This window comes from Lepisma saccharinum, chromosome 13 (assembly GCF_977018435.1).
Source record: "Lepisma saccharinum chromosome 13, izLepSacc3.1, whole genome shotgun sequence".
Lineage (NCBI taxonomy): Eukaryota > Metazoa > Arthropoda > Insecta > Zygentoma > Lepismatidae > Lepisma > Lepisma saccharinum.
In genome coordinates this window covers 18,542,554-18,552,558 of record NC_139241.1, presented here as the reverse complement: position 1 = coordinate 18,552,558, position 10,005 = coordinate 18,542,554, and the positions used below count along the sequence as shown (strand labels likewise).

The following is a 10,005-nucleotide window of genomic DNA, read 5'->3' as shown; positions in this document are numbered from 1 at the left end:
CACACTAGAAAAAAAAAAAGCATGCAACTTTATTTTGTAACACACACACATATTCTCCATCTTCATCAAAAAAATATTATAATAAACATAATTTTTTATCTATCTCACAATAAAACTCTATATATCAAAAATACAACATCAAATAACACTAGAGTCGTTAGTACACGTTGCATGCATTACGGAGGTCCTCTGTAGAGTTTCATGGAAGTTTGAGAAAAAAAAGAAACACGTGAAACTCTACAGAGGTGTGGTTATCTACAACCGCAGCCGTTAGAACCTTTACTTTTTTTGGTTGGGCACCACGCACCCCTGGCGAGGTTATAGGGGCCAGGGATCCTTAAAAAAAAAAACAATTATTGTTTGCTTGCTTGCGTCACAATACGGAAATAATGAGAGGCACGCGCGCGTGTGTGTGGCACATCGTTCCCCCGAGAGAGGTTTACAAAGGTCACGATATATAAACATGACCCCCGGACTTGGAAAATTACGATAAGGTGCATTCATCCTTCAAAGGATGAGAGGGTGAGAGAGTGAATTTCACTCATCACTGCTTTTCTACGCTGTGAAACATCGTCAGCGCAATAAATGAGGCGCGGAACGTGGAGAGAAAGTGAGTTTTTGAGGTTTTGGTGGTCGTGGGGTCAAGAAATCAGAGTTGCAGTGGAAGGCATATTTACTATCTACTAATACTCTTCATAACATAACGTGGAGGTGCTATTAGTCAGTGATCAGAACGCTACATTTTAAAAGTAACTTCGCTACAGCTACCGCTACTCATTAAAAAATGTAGCTTCGCTACAGCTACAACTACATTTACCGAAATGTAGCTCGCTACGCTACTCGTGTACGCTACTCGCTACTTCGCTACTTTTGCACTACTTCTGCATAAAAAAATAATTGAAACAACCACATGGATATTTAAAAGAAGTCCCTAGTATGATAGTTGTACTTACTGGAAAATAGATTGCTATTTACTATCATAATTCCCGTAATTCGTTAGATGTTTGCTCTAACATTGTGGATAGCTGGGGATGCTGCTTTGGTATAGCTAAATGAGCAACAGGTGGATGGATGTTTTACGTAAGTTTCCTATTGGTAATGTTTCCCTGAAGACAGAGTGGAAATTTTGTCACCTTGTAATCAAAGGGCCCCAGGTTCGATACTTGGCAGAGGCACTAGTGATTCTGATCCATTCTCGATTAGCTTATCTGTGCATAAAGTGGACTCAAAACAAGAACTCCATTCCCCACACTACTCATCATCATCATTCATCATTCTTCCTTATTCTCACAATTAGCCAAAAGTGGCAGACGGCGACTCTAGATAATAAAATATATATATAAAAAACATTCTTCCTCATTGTCATGATTAGCAAAAGTTACAGAAAAACAACGTAAAAGTAGAAGAACTGCCTACATTTGGAAACTATATATTATTTTTTTATTAACTAAAAAAAATGATCGTTTCTGCAGAAAAGTCAATATAATATATTGAGGAAACTGAAGTGTAAACCTGATTGTTAACAAATATTATGACGAAAATAATTGTAATTCTAGAAAGTGTATGTCTATCATTCTCGTAACAATAATAATTGCTGGTGAGATCCTGTGTACTAACAATGATCAATGCTGAAAACATACTGAGCCACTGAATGCTGGCCCTATTGCATTGTCATTGTCCATCCATTGATGGCTCGTTTTTGCACTGCAAGAAGAGTTTTACACAGTAATTAATTACATTTACCTGTCTCTTACGCCATGGATATCCACAGGATTTGTTCCTGGTGTGTTTTTTTTTTCAGGGGTACAGCAAATAAGGCATGTTTCTCCCCAAAATAGCGATGCAGCTAAAAAAAAAGTAGCTGTTAGGCAGAATATATTCACATATGCCAGTTCAGTTTAGTTATCTGGATATTAAATTTCTTCTATACTAATGAAATAAATTACGCAGATATCTATAATCTGCGATATCAAGATATTTATAATCTAGATTATACGTATTTGCATGTAATAGACTTTTTTATAAACCTCCTGCAAAAGTAAGCGTTATTGATGATTTTTTTTCTTTGACGCTGTGGTCACATTCAAAATTTTCCTCAAAATGCAGGGAAGAAATGTAGCTGTAGCGAAATTTTCGCTACAACTACAGGAATTTTGTAACTTCGCTACAGCTACTGCTACAAATTTTGTAGCTAGCTACAGTAGTGACGCTACAAGTAGCGCGCTACTTCCGACCACTGCTATAGTTAAGAGATTGTTAAATATAATAATATTTTCTATTTATCTGATATAGTTGTATCAAGGATTGGTGCCCACTTATGGCCAAGGAATGTTTGATTACTGTTACGTCTTGTGGTCCTTCCTACACCTTGGTGCAAGGGCAACCACGCTCAGTGTTCTTGCTTCAGCAATCAACGACGAAGCGCATCGGCCAATTTCTTTTGTCCGCTGCTGCTCATCTAGGGAATATAATGCAGAGGTAAGGGATTGAAATAATGCACGAGCGTTAATGTAAATTATTATAGTAAATTATATATTTTCAGTTGCTAGTAGGGTATACTAGCGTGAAGTTTTCAATATTTGAAGTCTTCGTCTAAGAAAACACTGGTGTCAAATTCGTATAGAGATGGTACTGACTACTATAACTTGACAAGCTTAAAAACAAGACGCTGCAAATAGCTGTTGCGCATCTCACACCACATTTCCCCACTCCATTCTCCGCAGCGACGTTGGTTCGCAGCGTTGCAACCTGCAGGGAGCGGAATGGTCTGAGGATTTTCAACGAAATTTGTATTCGCTTTTTCCTGGGCTGTTTTCTACCTGTCTCAGTACAGAAATTCAGCTCACCTTTCGCCAACGACCCTTTTCCTTCTTTTAAAACTTGGCCTCCCCGATGGTGCAGTGGTAGCGTCGTCGCCTTGTAAGCAAGAGGTCCCGAGTTCGATTCCCGATGGAGGCACATACTGGTTTGAATCCCACTTTAAACTGTAGGCCCAGTCCCGATTAGCCTTACTGTGCATAAAGTGGACTTAAAACAACAAATCAATCCAATCCAATTCTTTTAAAACTTGAGAAACCATCCATTCAGATACTCGCATGGCGGCACTTGTGGACTCGACAACATTATACTTAAGTTTATGTAACTCCTTATGATTTCGCAAATATGTTGCCACATTGTAAACAATTTATCTGGCCTGTTCTCTAAGGGGCTTTCCAGAGCAGATTGTGGATTTCGTTGGACCCGGCATGATTTGATTTTTGCATTTCAAAAATATGCAGCCAAGAGTAAAGAGCAAGAACATTTCAATGCTTTTAAAAATGAACACAGGCAAGCATGTTATCAGATAGCCTTCTCGTAACGATTGTTGTACGATAAACACTCGGCTTTAAAAAAAAACAAAAAAAAACGCCACTGCTCGATGTCGCATTCAGAAAATGAAGTCATTCGCCCAGAAGTTTCTCTTCGTTATAAACCTTAACGCGGGTGCGTAATACTACAGTTTATGATCCGCGCACAGCACGCATTTTCAAAGACCAGATTAAATTAAATGAACCACTGATAAACTTATATGAGCCGGCATCGTCAATCTACACAGTAAAAATCGTTTGTCATATTTGTTTTAGCTTAATTTTGCTGAGTTGGTACCACTCGTACTCTCAAGGTCAGACTAGTACGTAGAAGAGTGGTGGGGAGGATTACGTAATAGGAAGTGCTCCGCAGCAATCTGCGCATATCGGGACTTAACTTGTCAGGCTATATGAAGAAAGAATATACATATATCGCTAGTCAAATCAAACATCCTGGGCGTGGATGTTTGTGAGTGTCCATTCATCAATTTCATCACTCATCCCCATCTTCGCAAATTAACCAAAAGTGGCACAAAAAGCTAAATGAAATAAAAAACAATCAATCAATCAATACAATGACGCTCAATGCGCCCTATCTTAGGTGAAACTTGATGTTCGTTGTTTCCTAGTTATTGTGGGAGGACGTTGTTGTGTTGTCTCTTTGCACGTGATAGATAAGCTTCCAAAACGGTATACACTGTACTTTCCTTATAAAGGACAGGAGCGGGGAGAATAAGATTTCAAATCTTGCGTTTCAGTCATAGAATCTTACATTTTACCATTTATTATTATTATTATGTAAAACATAATTCTGAAATTGAATTGAAAGTACATCGGCGTTGTTCGAAATTTCAGACTTGAGCCTACTATTCATATAAAACTGTTTTCCTTTATATGAACATCTACAAATTGTTTATTAATAGTTCTTTGTGTTTTTGTATTTTTTCACGATACTCAGATATCAAACAGAGACCACATCTTCTTCTCTTGATTCATGTCTTTACGCACAGAAGGGTATTGTAAAGAAAAATAATCAAAATGGGCGCGTATGAATCTTATTCTCCCCGCTCCTGTCCTTTATACAGTACAGTGTATACCGTTTTTGAAGCTTATCTATCACGTGCAAAGACACAACACAACAACGTCCTCCCACAATGACTAGGAAACAAAGAACATCAACTTTCACCTAAGATAGGGCGCATTGAGCGTCATTGTATTGATTGATTGATTTGTTTTATTTTACTTCGCTTTTTGTGCCACTTTTTGGCTAATTTGCGAAGATGGGTATGAGTGATGATATGATTAAATTGATGAATGGACACTCACAAACATCCATGCCCAGGCCAGGATTCGAACGTGGGACCCCTGGCGTCGTAGCGTGATGTGCTAACCACTCCGCCACGGCGGTCGGCGAGCGTCATTGTAATCTGAAATAAACTTTACTGGTTTGATTGAAGACTTGTTGATGGTCGAAGTACACTGTATAAAATTTCGTGATACAAATGTATGAAAGTGACTGTAGCAACGTCCGCTGATTATGAAAGGAGTACATACTATGACTTTACAATTTATTATTATATTTTCATGTGTATAGGGATAAAGATCCATACTACTAATTACATCTAATGTGGACTTTTATGAAATTCATAATCTTTAAACTGGTTACGGTAGATGAAGATGCTGAGCACGCACTGTCAATGTCTAGGATTGCTTGCAGTTTTTAGCAGACTTCCGTGACGGAGTGGTTACCACAGGGCGCTTCGACGCCAAGGGTCAAGGGTTCGAATACCGGCCTGGGTATGGGTGTTTTTTGTAAGAAACGTCCTTTCATCAATTTGAAAAGTAGTATAAAAACCCCTATTACTGGGTCGATAAAGTATGAACCCCCCTCAGGCAGATTTGGCTACACTTAAAACAAGCTCAACATGCCCATATCAGCTTTTTGCTCAAGTGTGGAACCCTGTCTAATCCAAGATTTTTGTAAAAATGCCCTCGGGAATTTCCCGTGAAAGTATGACTCCCCTCAGATTGATTTGCCTACACTTACAAAAGCTACATCTGCCAGATTTTTGTCCATAAGCTTGTCAAAAATATGCCTTTTTGATATTGTTTTGACTATACTTAAAAGTTGATGGAAAATAGCGGAGCTGGATCGCCCGGGCGAGTCGTAGCCTTTTAAGCTGTATATTTTAAGGTACCTTCACGATAAAGAGATTTTGCATTACATGTCAGCTAGTATTGTGAGAGTGCCTGAAGAGTGTGGGTATGTTGTTGCAGTGCTCCTCATATTATTTAAAAAAAAACACAAAAATATAGCAAATTTGTATAAATTGAATTATAGGTTTGTTTGATTTAATATACAGAATTTTTTATTATTCATATCAAACTAGTACTAAGACAATGCATTTTGCAGAGCTCTTCTAGAATTGCTCTGTGACTCTCTCATTTCTTACATCATAAACATATGATTTTTCCCCTATAAGAATAACACTACATATAGTGTCATCAGGGAGTGTATTGTGGAATTCACAGATAATTTTAATGTTTGTCCTGTCATTAACCACAACTTGTTTCCTTTTGGAAGTGTTGATGACAAACATGGGTCTCTGTGCTTTGAATTCATCTGGTGTGTAATACATGTCAGTATTGCCAGTAGTGACCCTTTTGTATGCTGTAAATGCTTCATATAATTTAAGGAAATCATCCTTGGACATGTCTAAATTATAATTTTCTCTGGGGAACACCTCATTTCTGCCATTTTTAAGATATATGTTCTTGATGTTGCAGTTATCAAATTTACTTGAATTTTTTTCCTGATTATTGTGTCTTCCAGTCTGAAACAGTACCACCACAAAATCCGGCATGTCATATTGTATACTGGAGAATGAATTTGTAGCATCAAACTCATAATAAGTACCAGTTGCAGGCTTCTGGACACATTGATATGTATAAAATTGTAAAGGTACTTGTGGATTTTTTATTATATCTGCTTTGTATTTAAGAGCATAACTGGCTTCATATTCAACAACTGGGATTCTTAGCTCCATAGTCTGAATAATGCACTTGCCCTCATCAGGTAGGGTATTGGGCAGAGCTTCCCCTGTAGAGTTTAATGTGCTGTACCTCATCAAAGCATTATTATCATTGGCAGCTCTTCTAAATGTGATTCTTAAACCACCCTTCCACATAATATCTTTGTAATCTGAGAAGAATCCTGGCAACAGGCGCATAGGGAACAGCACTGTGTGACTCTTAGATAATATTTTATCACCAGCCTCAAATCCACCTATTTTGTAGTAAGAAGCCTCGGTTTTGGATAATTTTAGTGTGGCCAAAACTGTGGAGGTAATGCCGGGATAATCTACTCTGTTTATAACAACACCATGTTTTCTGATCTCAATTTCAGAGAACAGATGCGGCACAAAATTGTCTACCAATCTTATATTTGAATTTGCCGGATAATCTGTACCATCGAGCTTTACAACATCAAATTTGATGTATAGATCTGCTCTGTGGGGGTGTATAAAGCCATCCCCTACATCAAGATCAACCTCAATCTCTGTGTTGGGTTGATTTAAATTTGCAAATGTTCTCCTGTTTGGGGGGAATGATTGAAGCTCATAACTCTCAATATTTTCCATTTTTTTTTGTATGTATTTTTATTTAAATATTAATCTCTATGATAGCAGATGTTGTGGCTCCAGCAAAATCAACTAATTCTTCTTTTTCATTAGTGACCATCAATTCAATGTTATCTATTCTATTATGGCACACAGGAAAATATAATGTTGGGGATGGAGTGTAGATGATGGGCTCCATAAATTCAGAGTTAGGCTTGAATGTTGCAATGATGCCAGTTTGTTTGTGAGTGCCTATGCCATTTGATTTGGTGATCATACCCTCTGCCACATTACAGTGAATATTCAGAGTTTCTATGGCTAAGAATTTAGCAGTGTGTTTGATGGCTGGTTCAAGTTTTGTGTTGTTCTCAAAGAATAACAGCTCTCCTATAGTACCCAGATCCACTGTTTCTGTAGCAGATACAATCTCTACTCTGTGAGTGACAGAATTTTGAGTTAATACTATACCTCTGGTAATTGAGCATTTAGAGTGGACAGATTATACTGCCCTGGAGTGATGACAATTTTTTGATCCCCTACTGCAATTGTGTTGGTGTGGTGTGTAATATTAGGGATCAAGTACATGCCATAAAATGCTCTGAGAGCTATTGTTTTGGGATACACTATGTCATCATGTAATTTGAGTTTCAATATTGAATTTTGGCTGGTGTGATGGAATACCCCCATGATGTTTTAAATACCACAAGGCCTTTTGAAAATTTTCAATTGATGGTTTATTTATTTGAGACATATATCTAAGAACAGATAAACACAAATGTCCACAATTAACATCTTTGAAGTTTTGAACACGGGCATTATTGTAATAAAGATTAGCTGATTTTAGATATTTTATTAAATTTTCAGGTGGAACACCTCCAAATGAATCAAACACAAATGCCTCATCTTTTAAATATTTAAGATAACAGATCCAGTGAGTGCCCTGATTTTTGTACTTATCCAAATTAACAATGCCACACTCTTTGTTGAGTGGTTGTTCTGGTAAAGAATCAGACATGTACACACCTCTAAAATTTTTGATGCCCAGTGGCTTGATTAAAGCTTCAATATCTTGGTTTGTAAGCGGCTCTTGTTTTTTTTAAACTTATTCATGGCTCTCTTAACACCTTTGCCTTGTTTCTCCATGGCCAGGTTATGGCGCTTTATTTCATCTAATTCTGCCTTATTTTTCTTGGCATCTATTACTGTTTTTGCTATGGCAGCTGATCCCCCAGCCAAGCTCCCAACAGCCCCAAGTGCTGCTAAGATGGCCGGGATAGTAAATATGAAACCCCCCACATGTGATTTTTTTCTAGATTGTTGTAATTTTTTTAATTGGGGGGTACTAAGCAACAATTTCATACCATGGCCCTTGGCAAGACAAGAATTTTTTTTTCTTGCGCTGCTTTTTGGTTAAAAGACTATCAATAGTTTTAAGAGATTTAAGACCTGCATAAGGTATTTGATACATAACACCCTTGGCCTTCATTGTAGGTTTATTATATACATATTCACAACCCCCACCCCAGTTTTTGTTTGGTGTTCATAGCTATGGTGGTTCCCAATGCTGCTATTCTTTCACTTAAAGAAGCATCTTTGCTTACAAATCTACCAAATGCAGCCTCTTCTAATTTCTTGTCTGCAACATGTCTCTTGTCAAGATCAGAATGTGTGTTGTATGCTATGTCATGGTCTCTACAAGCAGCATCTAGGGGATTAACACCAGGATCACCTCTGTTTAATCTATGGTCCAATTTTGTACCGGGACCACAATACTGATAGCCTGGAATGTGTAGTTCAAATGGCAGCTTGTTTATAATGTCATTAACCAACCCCCGACCCTCAGAAATATTCCAAAATTTAGGTGGTAGAGTATTAATAATTTTTATAAGATATCCAATCCCCTTAGTGTCATTCACTATAAAATTAGACAATTTTGTGCTTATCATGTCCATAATTCCAACCTTTTCATTGTAAAAATTGTGGTTGCCAGCATTTTCCTCCCCAGCTATCACCAATAACCTATCTACAAGTTTCCTGACATCATCAACCCACACAAATTCTTTAGGCAGGGTGTTGTATTGTTTGATTCCACTGCCAGTCTTGATCTGTGACCATATGGGCTTGATTAAGTTGTTATATTTTGCTCCACTGCTAGACTTGACTCTTTTTTGTGTGGGATCATTGTTCTGGTATAGAGCATCTGATTTTATTAATATTTCCTTGTAATGCTCATAATCTTGATCTGTATAGCTGCCAGGTCTCTTTCTAGTCATCAGTTCCCACAATCCTGGTGTGCCAAGATACTTAACAAAAGCACCTCTTTCTCCAAGATGAGATTCTGAATATACAATCATATCATCTCCCATAAATGTTACTCTGAAATTGCCAATTCTATGTATGATGCTACCATCACGCTCTGTGTCAGCATATAAGCCAAAGACCTCATCTTTGTTGTCTTTAGGTGTGCTTAAATATTTTTGAGCAAGAAGACCCAATTCAATAGGATCCTGAGTAGCTTCAATTCTTCGAGGAGCAACAGGACTAAGTGTATGAATACTGGAAAGTGGGGTGATTGGATAATCTAATATGTTCCTTGCAGCTACAGGTACAAGCTCTGTGATCAAATTTTGATTTTGCTCTGTAACAGTTTTGATATTTTTACCTAATTCACTAATAGCATCAATAATAGGCTGTTCTGTTTGTTTGTGTTGTTCATAAATTCCTCGGTTCTGTGATTTCCATCCCTTAAATCTTTTTACAAGATAATCTCTTAATTTAAGATCATCAATGATTGGCCTTTTCATGGTTATTTATATATGTTTCAATGTCTAGAAAATTGTTGATTTTATTTCTGTATTTGCCACTATTGGGTTTTCTTGTCATATCAATTGTGACAAACCCATAACTGTCCTGGTTCCAGCACCTACTGCAAAACTTGGAAAAATTATTGTAGCTCAAGTCCCCACCTACATATTCATCATGTATGTGTTTGAGGTTGGTATGATCTTGATGAAACACACATATAAAATTGCTGTTGT

The 10,005-nt window shown here is 37.4% G+C and overlaps 1 protein-coding gene across 1 annotated transcript in view; it reads left to right on the top strand.

The window, feature by feature from the left end:
- The first annotated feature begins 346 nt into the window (after window positions 1-346).
- LOC145997192 (uncharacterized) overlaps window positions 347-10,005 on the top strand; it is a 189,490-nt gene continuing 179,831 nt past the window's right edge. Inside the window, exon 1 of the mRNA XM_083133918.1 lies at window positions 347-358. The gene's annotated coding sequence lies outside the window, so the exon portion shown is untranslated. The remainder of the gene's footprint in view (window positions 359-10,005) is intronic.